The 13,850-nt window shown below is 44.8% G+C and overlaps 1 long non-coding RNA gene across 3 annotated transcripts in view; it reads left to right on the top strand.

Annotated features, from left to right (window-relative positions):
- Positions 1-13,850, top strand: part of LOC147996288 (uncharacterized) — a 42,224-nt gene that overhangs the window by 1,759 nt on the left and 26,615 nt on the right. The window contains exon 1 of one of the 3 annotated variants that reach the window (XR_015675360.1): positions 11,123-11,216. The exons of the other annotated variants lie outside the window; for them this stretch is intronic. This is a non-coding gene — a long non-coding RNA (uncharacterized LOC147996288). Of the gene's footprint in view, positions 1-11,122; positions 11,217-13,850 lie in introns of those variants that run through there. 3 annotated transcript variants of the gene reach the window in all.

Raw genomic sequence — 13,850 nt, 5'->3', positions numbered from 1 at the left:
AGACTATTGCAGCCAGCCCAACCATTTTGGGTTGTCAGTGACTGAACGTAGTAGCTGCCAGCAGGCGTGCACATACATGAGGCTGCTTTTCCTTCACAACAAGGCAGCTGGGTCATCATAAAACATCCCTGCTTTTAAGGCTCATTTCGGGAAAACATGATAGTAGTGTGACAGAATAAAGATTCAAGGCAGTTGGGTGTAATTGGATGTTACTAGCTACAGAAGCATTTAGAATCAGGTCTCCCGGGGCTCTAAGGGGCTGGACTCCCGCCAGACTATACCCAGTTGATGCATACAGGCTGTAAGGACACTTTGTCCCTTCTATGTGACCTTGCATGGCTCTGCCTGACCTCAGATGGCATGCCAACACTCTCAGAGGGTCAGTACCCATTTCTCTTTCTTATGGAGAAAGCTCCCCATGGCGTCCTGCTCTTCAGCACAGGGACTCCCTCCTGCCAACCTCTTCCATCCAGTTTCTCTCTTTGGAAAATAATATTTGCATTAAGCTTTGCCTTGGTTGTGTCTCCAGATGTTATGGAATTTATGAAGAGATGTCTCTCTACACAATCTATCCTTTGTCTGATCGTAGAGCGATGCCAATGTAGTCTCTAGTGGAATGAATGCAGCCTGTGTTTTGTTACTTTGTTACTGTTTTAAATGCCCACAGGAAAAGGATTCCTGTTTTCCTACTGGGGCTACATGTAAACACCCGTTAGGAAACCTACACTAAAACTTTATAAGGTTTAACTATTTACTCCTAGATAACTTTGCATTGCCTTTTAGCAAGGGAACAAGCCATGAAATCATCAAAACAAGAGTCAAAGACCCAGAACAGAGAATAAAGATAAGGAAGAAGCAGAAAAAGTCAAGTAATCAGGGAGGAGAAGCGGACAAAGTTGGGATAGATGAATCCAGAGGGGCCTGAGTCCAGGGTAAGAGAAGCGTTAAACTCAATGTTGGCAAGTGTTCAAGGTCAGCTTGGGCTACCCAGGGATTTCCAAGATGAACCTGGGATAGGGGTGAAACCCTGACTCAAAACTTTAGCAAAAATTAACTAACTAACCAACTAACTAACTAATTAACTAACTAAGCCTTGGCAAGACAAAAAGAGAACAAGGCAAATTCTGATCTGTGATAGGATGTTAAGAGCAGGTTTTAATTTCCTCTGATCCTTCGATGCTGACAATAAGAGGTAGTATATGCCCACTGCACACTCTATTCAGGGGCCCAGACCATCTGTGGTGACTCAAACAACTCCATTTTGTGCTAGGCATCCATCTTGGTATCAAGATCTGGTAAGAACGGCCTGTCTGACTCAAGTTTTTGGATGATAAGTTCCTGACAACCCTGAGTCCCTGACCCCACCCAGAAATGTACCCCGTCTGTTTGTTACGATGTGACTAACTGCTGAAGGCTTGGCTTCTGTAACATGCTTCTGCAGACATTCAAGGATTATTTTGAGGTCACCTTGACTACCTAATCTTGGCAGAACAAAAAATGGATTCCTGGCAGATTTTATTATGTTAAGGTTTTATATTAAGAAACACAAAACATGTCTACGGCAGCTTTACAGAGAATAAGGTAGGCAAGCTCAACGCCTTGAGGCCCGTGGTGGAGCTAATCCAAGTGAAGGCATATCAGGAGCCATGGCCTTTCTGGGGGAACTTGAGGGACACAGGGGAATTCAGTATCATGGGCTCCTGGCTTTATGACCCTCCTCATTGAAATGTTTTTGGTAGTCTTAATGTGATGTGCTTCAACATTTAACAGAGAGGGTTATGCTGCAAATATGACTTTCCTTGGAGCTAGCCCAGGTTAGAGTGATGGAGAACCTACATATCCTGGCTCGGGGGGAACCGGGCACACTGGAGCTATGCTACCCTCTATGATCAATACCTCTGTCGGGGCTGTCTGTCTTTGGGCCTCGTATTTGAGATGATGCACTCTCATAGCACCCTGCCTTCCCTTACAACAACAGTTCTCAGATCTTGGTGGCTGTCAAATGCACACATACTCCTAGGTATCCTGTTAGGTTGGTCTAGGGTGGGGCCTGGGGATTTGAGGCCCCGGGTAATTGACACTGCTGCTTCAAGGACACACCAAGAGCCACTAAGACCATCCAGTAACCATGTTGAGCTTACTTCCCAAACCAAATGAATCAAAGCCTCCAGGGGTTGGAGCATCAATATGTTTTAAAACTCAGTGATTCTAAAGATGACTCTGTGATCATATCTACCATTCCATGTGAAGGGTTTCCAAATAACAGGGGAAATAAAAGCACTGCTGTTCGGTCATGAAGTATGGATGCTGTAATGAAATAGTGAGAAAGTAAGGCTACAGTTGGATAGTGATAGCTAACACTTGTTTACTGCTCATCATTCTGCGTCCGGTTAATTTTCTCCTTCCAACAGTCATGAGTATTTCATAGGTGATGAAACAGGTGCTTCGTGAAGTTATGCAACTGGGCCAAGCGACAGGGCTGGGACCTGAATCCAGGTCCTCTGACATAGAGTTCCTTTATGGGTCTTCACTATAGAAGCCTGTACACATAGGATTCCTGGACAATATATAATAAATATAATATAAATTATTATGTTATAGTATAATAAATTATGTACACTATAAAATATAGTATGTAATACACACATACACACAGAGTATAATATAATCTTGGCTTTGTACTGTCCTTGAACTCACAGAGATCTGTCACCTTTTGCCTCCCAAAGTGCTGGGGTTAAAGGCATGTGCTACCATGAGTGGCTATTTATTAGTTCTTTTCTTTCTTTCCTTCCTTCCTTCCTTCCTTCTTTCCTTCCTTCTTTCTTTTTTTTAAATTTATTTATTGTATATATGATTACATTCCTTCTTTCCTTCCTTCTTTCTAGACAGGATCTCACCATGTAGCTCAGGCTGGCCATGTACTTACTGTGTAATCCTGGCTACCCTTGAAGGACCAGCCTTGCTCTTACAAATGCTGGGATTACAGGCATGAGCCACTACACGTGGCCTTTGAGCACATGGACATGAGATGGTCCCATTATCTAGTCTACCGGGCTAGAATTCCGGATTCCCTCACTTAGTGGTGGCTATGGCTTGAGTTTCCCTCTAAGATGTATTTTGAAACAATCCCCAGTGCGGTGGAACTGGGAAGTGTTTGAGTCACAAAGAAGGGAACACTGATTCATGCAGCTCTGTGGACCCATGTGGACTCCCATGGACCCTCTTCCTTTCTATTGCCACATGAAGAGTAGCATTTTCCATCTCTGGAGGGTGGGGTATTCCAAGCTGCACTGTTGAAGCCAACATTTGACCCTTACCAGAAACCACACCTGCATGCGTTTTGGTCTTTATCACTACACAGCTGTTGTTTACAAACGAGCCAGGCTGTGGTATTCTGTTATAGCAGCAGCAAACGGTTAAGTAAGTGTCAAACAACTTGAACAAGTCCTTTGTCATCTCTTCTGGTCCCGTTTTCTCATCTGGAAATTGGACATAAATATGCCCTGCTCAGAGGAAGACTAGAAACAGTTTAAAAAAAAAAAAAAAGCAGCACAAGGCCCTGGGTTCGGTCCCCAGCTCCGAAAAAAAGAAAAGAAAAAAAGAAAAAAAAGCAATTTGCCAAATTCTAGATGTACAGCCTAGCACAAGGTCAAGGTTCAAGAAATGCCCATCTCTTTCTTCTCCTTCCCTATAGGGTTTTCAAAATCTAAAAGTTTTCCCCTGTTGATTCTTGAGTATCTTTTGAAATAAAGCTCTCTTCATGATTGACAGGTACTATGACTGCAGCTATAAATTCCGAGGGGATGGAGTTTTCCTGTGGCATGGAAAGGGGCACAGACGTTAGGTTTCACTGATGCTTAGGTTCAACTCATGATGCTTAGAATGAAGCAAATCTGCAAATCCGCGTGAAGGAAGCTAAGGAGTGACTCACGAGCTGCGGTGCCCAGCCTGCCCACAGCAGCTGCCCTGCACTGGTCTAGGCTGGGCTGGGGCTTTCAGAGCCGGAAGGTGTACTGTGACTGAGTCAGCAGTTGCTAATGAAAGAGAAGGCACCCTCAGTGACTCAGAGCTGTAGTACGTTTGACTAAGATTTGCTTTTTAGAGGGGCGGAAACGGGACAGAAGGTCTTTGGGCAGGACAGTGTGACATTTGGGGTAGGCCTTTGGTAAGGTGCTTTGCAATTAAGTGGATACCATCATCTGAAGAAATGCCAAGGTCAGAAAGATTATGTGGGCATTTGAGGTAGCAGACTGGGAAGAACGTTGTGCACGAAGCATAGCTAGTTTTTATAACCCCCCACTTGTTAAAATATTTACAGAAGACCATAAAAGAAGATATATGTACCTTAAAACTGGCTAAGAGAAATAACGGAGAAGGAAGACCTGGGGGTGGTTGAGAGAAGGGGCTACAGGGTGAAACCATGCCAGAAAGCTGTGCAAGAGGAGATTCTTGAAATTGAGCCAAAAAATGGATTCCTGGCAGATTTGGTTAAGTTTGTATAAGAAGCACAATGAATGTACATCTCTGAGAGTTCTACAGGAATTTAAAGTAGTTCTTCATCTAACCATTTCTTAAAGTACCTGTGTGGGTACTGCAGAGTTAACCTTCCTAGATTTGAAATCACCTAGGAGACACATTTAGGTATGTCTGTGAGTTTGTTTCCAGAGAGATTTCCTTGAGGAGAGAAGATGCATCCTAAACTGAGGAAGCATGATCCCCATTGACTGAGTGAAAAGGAAACACAGAGACAGCAGGCTGGGGCACACCTCTCTGCTTCCTGACTGTAGACACACCTGCCTTCTGCCACAGCTACCACGGATTCCCACTGGGACGGCTTCACTTCAAACAGTGAGCCAAAATAAGCCCTTCCTTTCTTAAGGTGCTTTTTTTTTTTTTTAAATAGCTGTTCTCACAAAAATAAGGAAGTAACATAGGAACCCTGACTCAAAGCTTAGGGGTGCAGAGCCAAACAAACTCTGTCTAGCACCAGGGTTATCGAACCTTGGACAAGAACAGTTCTGTTCCAGCAAGGAAAATACTAAAACTGCAAAGTACTGTGGTCATTGCTGCCTCTGCTGGTATTTCTGGCGAGGTGTAACCCTCTTTGAAAAGCAAAGGTAGATTTTAAAGGATGCTTTGATAACACCTCTTAGTTATTGTTCTGTTGCTGTGAAGAGACATGATGACCAAGACAACTTATAAAGGAGGGCATTTAGTCGGGGGATGGCTTACAGTTTCAGAGGGTGGGTCCTTGATCATCATGGCAGGAGGCATGGTGGCAGGCAGGCATGGTATAGAGCAGCAGCTGAGAGCTCACATCTTATCCACAAGATGAAGACAGGGAGAATGAACAAGATGGGCTTCGACACCTCAAAGTTCACCCCTGGTCACATACTCTCCAGCAAGGCTACACTTCCGTTCTTTCTAAACAGCCCACCAATTGGGAGCCATATATTCAAACATATAAGCCATTCGGGGCCATTCTCAGTCAAACCGTCACAGTGCCTAATTAGGATTGTCTCATGTGACTGCGACAGTGTGTACACAGTGTCCCACAGCTCAAAGTCATCCTCTGAAATTCAGAGCAAGCACACGACTGTGCTTCTGTGAATAAAAGCTCTGAGACAAAGGCATGTTTGCATTGACTTTTCCCCTAAGGTTTATTTTTAACTCTCTCTCTCTCTCTCTCTCTCTCTCTCTCTCTCTATATATATATATATATATATATATATATATGTGTGTGTGTGTGTGTGTGTTTGTGTATGTGTCTGTGTGTGTGTTTGTGTTTGTGTTTGTGTCTGTGTGTGTGTGAGTGTGTGTGTGTATGTGTGTGTATGTGTGTGTATGTGAGTGTGTGTGTGTTTGTGTTTGTGTGTGTTGTGTGAGTGTGTGTGTGTGAGTGTGTGTGTTTGTGTTTGTGTATGTGTCTGTGTGTGTATGTGAGTGTGTGTGTTTGTGTTTGTGTATGTGTCTGTGTGTGTGTCTGTGTGTGTGTATGTGTGTGTGTGTTTGTGTTTGTGTGTGAGTGTGTGTGTTTGTGTTTGTGTGTGTTGTGTGAGTGTGTGTGTGTTTGTGTGTGTTGTGTGAGTGTGTGTGTGTTTGTGTGTGTGTTTGTGTGTGTGTTTGTGTTTGTGTATGTGTGTGTTTGTGTTTGTGTCTGTGTCTGTGTGTCTGTGTGTGTGTGTTTGTGTATGTGTGTGTTTGTGTTTGTGTGTGTGTTTGTGTCTGTGTGTGTGTATGTGTGTGTTTGTGTTTGTGTCTGTCTGTGTGTGTGTATGTGTGTGTTTGTGTTTGTGTTTGTGTGTGTTGTGTGAGTGTGTGTTTGTGTTTGTGTGTGTGAGTGTGTGTGTGTGTTTGTGTCTGTGTGTGTGTCTGTGTGTGTGAGTGTGTGTGTGTTTGTGTTTGTGTGTGTTGTGTGAGTGTGTGTGTGTTTGTGTCTGTGTGTGTGTGTGAGTGTGTGTGTGTGTGTGTGTGTGTCTGTGTGTGTGTGTGTGTCTGTATGTATGCTGGGGATGCATCTGTGAGTGCAGGAGATTGCAGAAGCCAAAAGATGATATTGGGTCCTCTGGAGTGGGTGTTAAAAGTGGTTTAATCACTGAGTTATCTCTCTAGTGCCAAGTTTTGGGTTTTGATGATAAAGACAAAACAAAACAAAAAGGCAACCAAACAAAACACAAACAAACAAATGAACAAACAAAAACCCCACATCTATTTTACAGCAGTAAAAAGAATACCTGCTTTGAATTTAAAGAAGCAAAGATAGAAATTAAGGATGAGGGTTTGGAGAGATGGCTCAGTGGTTAAGAGCACTGACTGCTCTTCCAGAGGTCCTGAGTTCAAATCCCAGCAACCACATGGTGGCTCACAACCATCTATAATGAGATCTGATGTCCTCTTCTGGTGTGTCTGAAGACAGCTACAGTGTACTTATATATAATAAATAAATAAATCTTAAAAAAAAGAAATTAAGGATGAAAACCATCTTCCTAAGTTTATTACATAGTTTTTTGATTTATTTATTCTATTTTATGTGTATGAGTGTTTTACCTGTATGTATGTGCACCATGTGTGTGCTTGGTACCTGTGTAGGTCAGAGGAAAACATCAGGTGCCCTAAAACTGTAGTTATAGATTATTGGGAGCGTCCATGGGTCCCGGTAACTGAACCTGGGTCTTCTGCATGAGCAAAAAGTTCTCTTAACCACTAAACCTCTCTCACTCCCTACATTTATTACTGCTACTGCTACTGCTACTGCTACTGCTACTGCTACTGCTACTGCTACTGCTACTGCTACTGCTACTGCTACTGCTACTACTCAGTCCCTAAATTTATCATGATCATTATCATCATCATTGAATTCATTAGTCCTTCTTTCAGCTATTGAAAGCATTTGAATGGCCAAAATTTAGTAATGACCAGTTTAGGCATGTCCCAAGTCACCAGTTTCATTATCTATCAACTTCCAGAAGCTTTGGCTTCTCTTCTGGATTAGCACAAAACATTCAGCCCAAGGCAGCGGCATCCCAGAGAGGTTGCAGGTCTCTTGAATCCAAGGCATCCCTTCATCCTCAAGAGTGTTGTAGACCTCACCACCTGCAATCACCTTGCTGTCGCTCAGATGGCTAAGCAGCCCTCATTACTTGGGAAAGTGTAAGTTTCAATCTGCCAAGTAAGGAAAATCAAGACCATATAACAGCAGCAGAAAATAATGACAGTTGGAACTAAGGGGACAGTAGGAAGGCCTATGACCTGTATGCAGGCTCACCGTAAGACCAGACCCCATGGGTATCATAAAGCAGGATAAGGCCTCGTCAGTGGAAATGGCCTTTCAGCAGATGTGAAAACTATTCCTGGCTGTAGCTCATGCTCTCCTTGACTCCAATGGCTGTTGTGAGTCATCTTGCCAGTTTCCAGGAAGGACAGGCCAAAGAGATTGAAGTATTATGTTCACAGGAATTCCTCACAACCCCCCAAGGCCAAAGGATAATAGGACACACCAAACCCTAAAAGCCCAACTTATAAAACAAAAGGCAAATGCCTAACCCCCTAATATACAATTAATGATGGCTCTAATCACCTAAATATATTCAATGTTTACAAAAACTCCAAATACTTTCCTACCTCAGTCCATTGGCACAGGCGCCACGAATAATTCCCCCTATCCTAGTAGGATGGTGTGTTGGGGATTTGATTTGTGCTTACATGGGAATTCGCGTGTCCACTGCAGGTCCCTGCCAACAGTTGTTGTTTTTTGCTTTTTTTTTTTTTTTTTTTTTGTTTGTTTGACTGCTCAATAAAGAGTCAATGGCCAATGGCTAGGCAGGGGTATAGAGGTGGGACTTTGAGGATTCCTGAGAGGAAACACAGGAGAGAAGGAGCAGAATAGCCATGCTGGGGAGGTAGAGGAGATCAGACTTCACCGGGATCCTTACATGTCTTTGGGTTCTTAAGTCTGATCTCTTGGCCGACCTACACATCTCCTGCCAGCTTGTCCCTGCCTCCAAACCAGTCTTTACCCATGTTAACATCCTTCAACAGGAAAATCAAACTCTGAAGGAGGTCTAAACCACCCCTTCCTGGCCACAGTTACATCCAACATACAGCCAGTCTCCTTCCTCTAACCACCCACCCCACCTCCCTCTCAATGCTCCTTCAGTGCTTCCCTCTCCAGCAGCTATTGGCTGCTGTTCCCATTAACATCTAGCTTTGTAAACCACAGGAGTCTACATCCCCCTCCCCCCTTTACCTTGTCAAGAAGATCCCATCCTACCTGTTCCCATAACATTGTACTTCTATGTGCTAACCCCCTATCTTTCTCTGGTGTAGTAACAGTACTGACGACTACATTAAACCCCCTTCCCAAGGCTTTTGCACCCCATAATGATTGTTCCCCAGGTTTATTTCTATGAACCCAAAGAACACACCATGCCGCTGGGAGGACACTGAAAGCAAAGACAAGCTTGACCAGGTGATGATTTAGACTACGGACACCCTTGACATATTAAACTCCCTAGTTGGGGTTGATCTCCAAAACCGGAGAGCTCTGGACTTGATGAGTGTTCAACAGGGCAGGACTTGTATTAAACTGGGGGAGGAATGCTGTTTCTATGATAGTGAACCTGCCTGGTAGAACAAAATGTACAAATACTCAAAGATCTCTGCCAGGATTTCTGAGCACACTCTGTGCCCAACACCCCAATCCCATAGCACATAACCTCCCTTATGGCTTAGCTTCTTCCCTTCCTTGGCCCCGCACTGGCCACTGGAGCCCTGCCTCTTCTGGCATTCTGCCTTGTTCAATTTTAAAAATGGCAGATAAGTAGTATTACAAAAATTACTGCCAATCGGGTTTTGGCTCAATATCAAAACATTCCCAACATTGAGGCTGAGAACCATTAGGAGATCTTTCCATTACAAATGAAAAGAGGGAGATGTAGGGGAACCCTGCTACTTAAGGTCCTAGTCCACCATATCTGGCTGAATAGCTGCTCTGATCTCTGAGCAAAACAGAGGACTCCCTTTACCAGCAGATCTTCCCCTTCTTTGACCGTATCTGAGGAGCCCAACTGCCCCGCCTTCTACCTAGGGAAGGTCCTGAACGCCTGGGCAAACCTACAAGTTCAACTTCCTCTTTTCAGATAAGAACCCTCCCAGCAAGTACCTGGGATTACTGGAGTACCATTCCATGCAAAGGAGGCATTCCTAGTACTTTAAACTCCAGCCAGTGATCTACATTAACGCTGAAAACACCACCCCACTCTCCAGAGTTAATATATAGCTCTTGGTCACCACGAATATATAATGCACTTGCACAAACTTTTATTGAAAGTTGTCTAAGAGAGCTGTATCACTGAGTACCGTCTAAAAGAGCTATAACACTAAATCCTGGGAGAAGATCCCTCCCCAACCCCCCAACACACACACCCAACACAGCCACACTGCCAGTCAGACCAGGATCCTGCAGACTCCCCCAGTTCTGCACTCTACTTCATCTGCCCAGCCTGGTATGCAGAGGTGCCTGGACACCGTGAGGGAGAAAGTGGAACTCAGAACCACAGTGGTGGGACTAGAATGAGAACCAATGTCCATTTGTCCCCGTGCCTCCTTTATGTCAGCTTGAGAGACAGAGGGGTTGAAGAACTGTCTGCAGTCTAGAGATGTGTAAGGAACGACCTGAGAAAACCTGCCACACATACATACGCTGTGGTCTTCCTCTGGCTGCCACATTCTGGACCTAGAGTCCCTGGTGGCCACAGACTCCTGACTTGTTTCAGACAGTCTTGTGCCCTGACACTTGGCCTAGGGATCCATAGCTTGATATAGAGCACAGGCCTGCTTTGCGCCCAGTATTGTGCTGATGGTCCCTCAGTCAGGAGAACACAGGGACATTGTGATGAGGCCATGTGACCAAGTGGCCAGAGAAAACACAAAGAAGAAGGAGTCTTATAGCTAGGGAATAAGTTTGTATAGTGTTAGATCTGCCCATATAGCTAATAATTATAATAACTAGCTTGTGTGTGTTTTTATATGGGCTTAGAAATTCCAACAAGAAATTTGCACCCTACTTTGGGTGCCATATGTAATAAAACAAAAATTTAAAAATCTTGGTGTAGGGTTTCTTCCCTGCTTTTAGACCATTTATGTTGTTGGATGAAAGACATATATAGCCTTTATATTTTAAAATATGTCTTAGGCAGCACGATAGCTGGGCAACTATCTTCTATGTTGTTGGGATCTACCTTTTTATCTGTAACCCACATTATTACTTATTATGTTTTATCTGTGTTATTCTTAGCTTTAACTGGCAAGCCCACATGGCCACATTTTTAAGGCTCAGGTAACCCATGGTGGCTCTCCTTTCTCCTCTTCTGTACGTCCTTCTTCTCTCTGTGGCTTATCACCGCCTATAAAATCCTGTACACTTAGTTCCAGTATTTCCTCCAGGCTGTATTGCCAAGTCTTAGATCTCTCTCTCTGCCGTTCAGTCTGATCTATGGGGTTATGCATTTTTTATTCTAGTATCATCTCCAGCTCCCTTCTCCAACCTGCATCCTTCTCTCTGTGCAGGGCAGGTAGCCCTGGTCTCTCCCACTATGCTGCCATAGCAGCACCAATGCCAGCGGCAGCAGTGGTATCAGGACGCAGCTAGTCGCAACAAGCCACAGCAAAGCCTCTGGAAGAAGAGATGATCTGAAGTACAGTGAGTCCTGCGTGAGGTATGTCCCTGACTGGCTGAAGGTCATGGCCACAGACAGCATGTGCCCCACTTTAGACTTGCTTCAAGCATTTTGGACATCCACGCGGAAAGTGGTGGCAATCATTCTGTTGGAATCTTGCCTATGCCGATGCTAAACGTGTATGTCATGACCTCTTTAGAGGAAATGGTGTCTGGGGTCTGTTCTTTTGTATATGGTGTTCTGCCTTGGCCTTTCCTGGATTTTTCATACTACCTCTAATTATTCTGAGAAAATCTCTCAGACGGTTCCCAAATGACGCTACTCAGGGATTGTTCTATAATTCTGGAGAGCTTTGCTCCCTAGGTCTACACGTCTCTCCTTTGCTCTCCACAGACCCACGTCATCAACTGTTCTAATTCTGTGTCTTGGGATTTGCCTTGCTGTATCACTCTAGCATGGTGCAGCCTGTTTGTTAATCTGAAGCACTGCCAGACAACAGCAGACTGAAGCATCAACACTACACAAAACTAGTTATTTCCCTGCTGGACATCTTGTGTCTGTTCTGTTCAAGAATGTACATGAGACTTTGAGTGACTAAAGTTATGATCCCCCCCCCATTCACTTTACTATCACTGAGGTCTTTGTCAAGGCCACACACTAGTGGGCAAGATGGCCTTCGTAGTACAGTAGCAAGATTTGAATTTATGCTGATCTAATTCACAAGTGTGTCTTTTTCTGCAAAACTTGTCACAGGGTACCAGTTTTCCACATCCTGGTGGTGCTAGCTATTTTGTTAATTTCCATGGATCTCCTTACTTCAGGGATTCTGTTAGGGCCAGACAGTGGCTGTACTGACAACTCGCTCTCTTCTCTGAGTCTTCCCACCTGAAAGATGGAGGAAGAACGTTGTGTGCAATTTTAAAAAACGTGATAGCACCTTCCCAGGAGCTTGGCCTGTGCTCCGACCTCTCCTGGTTCCCTTTGCTCCCTCAGGCCTAGCCCAGGATTGAACGCAACCAATCCCCAACCCAGGAAAGCCAGGAGTTAGCTGCTGTCCAAGCTCCACCTCTTCCTTCTGGCTAGCTTTGCTTAGCCACCATCAACCGCCCCATCTTCTCTTTCTCCTGCCCACACTAGCTTCTGGGATGAAAAAACAATTGACCCAATTATTATTTTAAAACTAGCCAGATAACACAATGGCTGGGTGCAGAATCTCTAGTCCTAATCTTATCAGCTAACAGCTAGCTCTCACCAACCTCCTCGCCACCACCCATGGCTGCAGGCCCTAGGTACCCTGAGACCTTACATGGTTATTGCTTCTTCCAGTGCATGGCTGCAAAAGACCCTGCTTTTCCTCCATCCTCTCTCTTCCTCCTGGGACCCAGAAGTCTCACCTTTACCCTTAACCCAGCAATTGGCTCTTGCTGTCTTTATTGACCCAACCAAGAATCAATTAGGGAATCAGCACCTCCCCCTACAGAAGAATATCTGGAGAGATTTTTAAAATAACTTACTACGGACTGGAGAGATGCTCAGTGGTTAAGAGCACTTATTCTGAATCTTGCAGAGGTCTGTACTTGGTTCCCAGCACCCACATGGCAGCAGTATGGATCCAGATCTCCCCATGGCCTCAGGTTACAGCTCAAATCAGCATGTCCCCAACTCCCTCCCAGGGCAGCATGGTCCTCAGATATCCACATAGTCTTCCGTGGTAGCCAAGACCACAGACATCAGGGACTTGGAGTGATCTTCCTAAAGAAGATAAATGACTCATAAGCAAGAAGTCATCACTCCTTTACCTTGTCTCTAACTTTAAATCCATATTTGCTTCTATGGTAATTTGAATGCAATTGGTACCATAGGCCCATAGGGAGTGGCACTATTAGGAGGTATGGTCTTATTGGAAGAAGTGTGTCATTGCAGGGGTGGGCTTTGAGGTCTTAAATGTTCAAGCTATGCCCAGTGTGGCACACAGTTACTTTTGCTGTTTGCAGATTAAGATGTAGAACTCCCAGTACCTTTTCCAGAACCATGTTTGCCTTCATGCCTTCATGCTTTCCACCGTGATAATAATAGACTAAACTTCTGAAACTGTAAGCCAGCCTCAGTTAAATGTTTTCCTTTATAAGAAGAGTTGCTGTGGTCAAGCTGGTTCCAAGGTCATATAAGCAAGAGAGCTGGCCCTGCCCCTCAGTGGCTATAACACTTGGGAGAGTAGACCCCCACCTGGCCTGGGCAACACAGAAGAATTGGCCCTGATGATGGAGGCACAGGTGAGGCAGCCCTGAGTCTGTTAGAGCAGGAGAGCAGTCCTAGTTCCTCAGGGGCTGCAGTTCTTAGGAGAGTGGGTCCTGAACCTCAACTGGGCAACACAATAGAGCTGGCTCTGGAGGCATGAGTGAGGGTGAGCTGGCCCTGAGAGCTTGAAAGCTGACCCTGCCCCCTCCTGAAGAATTGGGTGAGCTAGCAGGAGTAGTGTTGAATAGCTCACCCTGGTGGTGTGGATACAGGAGAGCTGGTAGGCTGTCCAACTTAGCTATCACCCAAGCCCAGATCTATGACTCGGAGTTGGCCCACCCCAAAATTTACTTCGTCTATGAACTGCTGGAGCACTTGAAAGGGCCAGTCCTGCAGATCCAAATCTGCAAGATCTCTGAAACATAGGGCTACAAC

This window comes from Rattus norvegicus, chromosome 2 (assembly GCF_021556685.1).
Source record: "Rattus norvegicus strain SHRSP/BbbUtx chromosome 2, alternate assembly SHRSP_T2T, whole genome shotgun sequence".
In the NCBI taxonomy this organism is placed as follows: Eukaryota; Metazoa; Chordata; class Mammalia; order Rodentia; family Muridae; genus Rattus; species Rattus norvegicus.
This window is presented reverse-complemented; position numbering and strand designations above follow the sequence as displayed.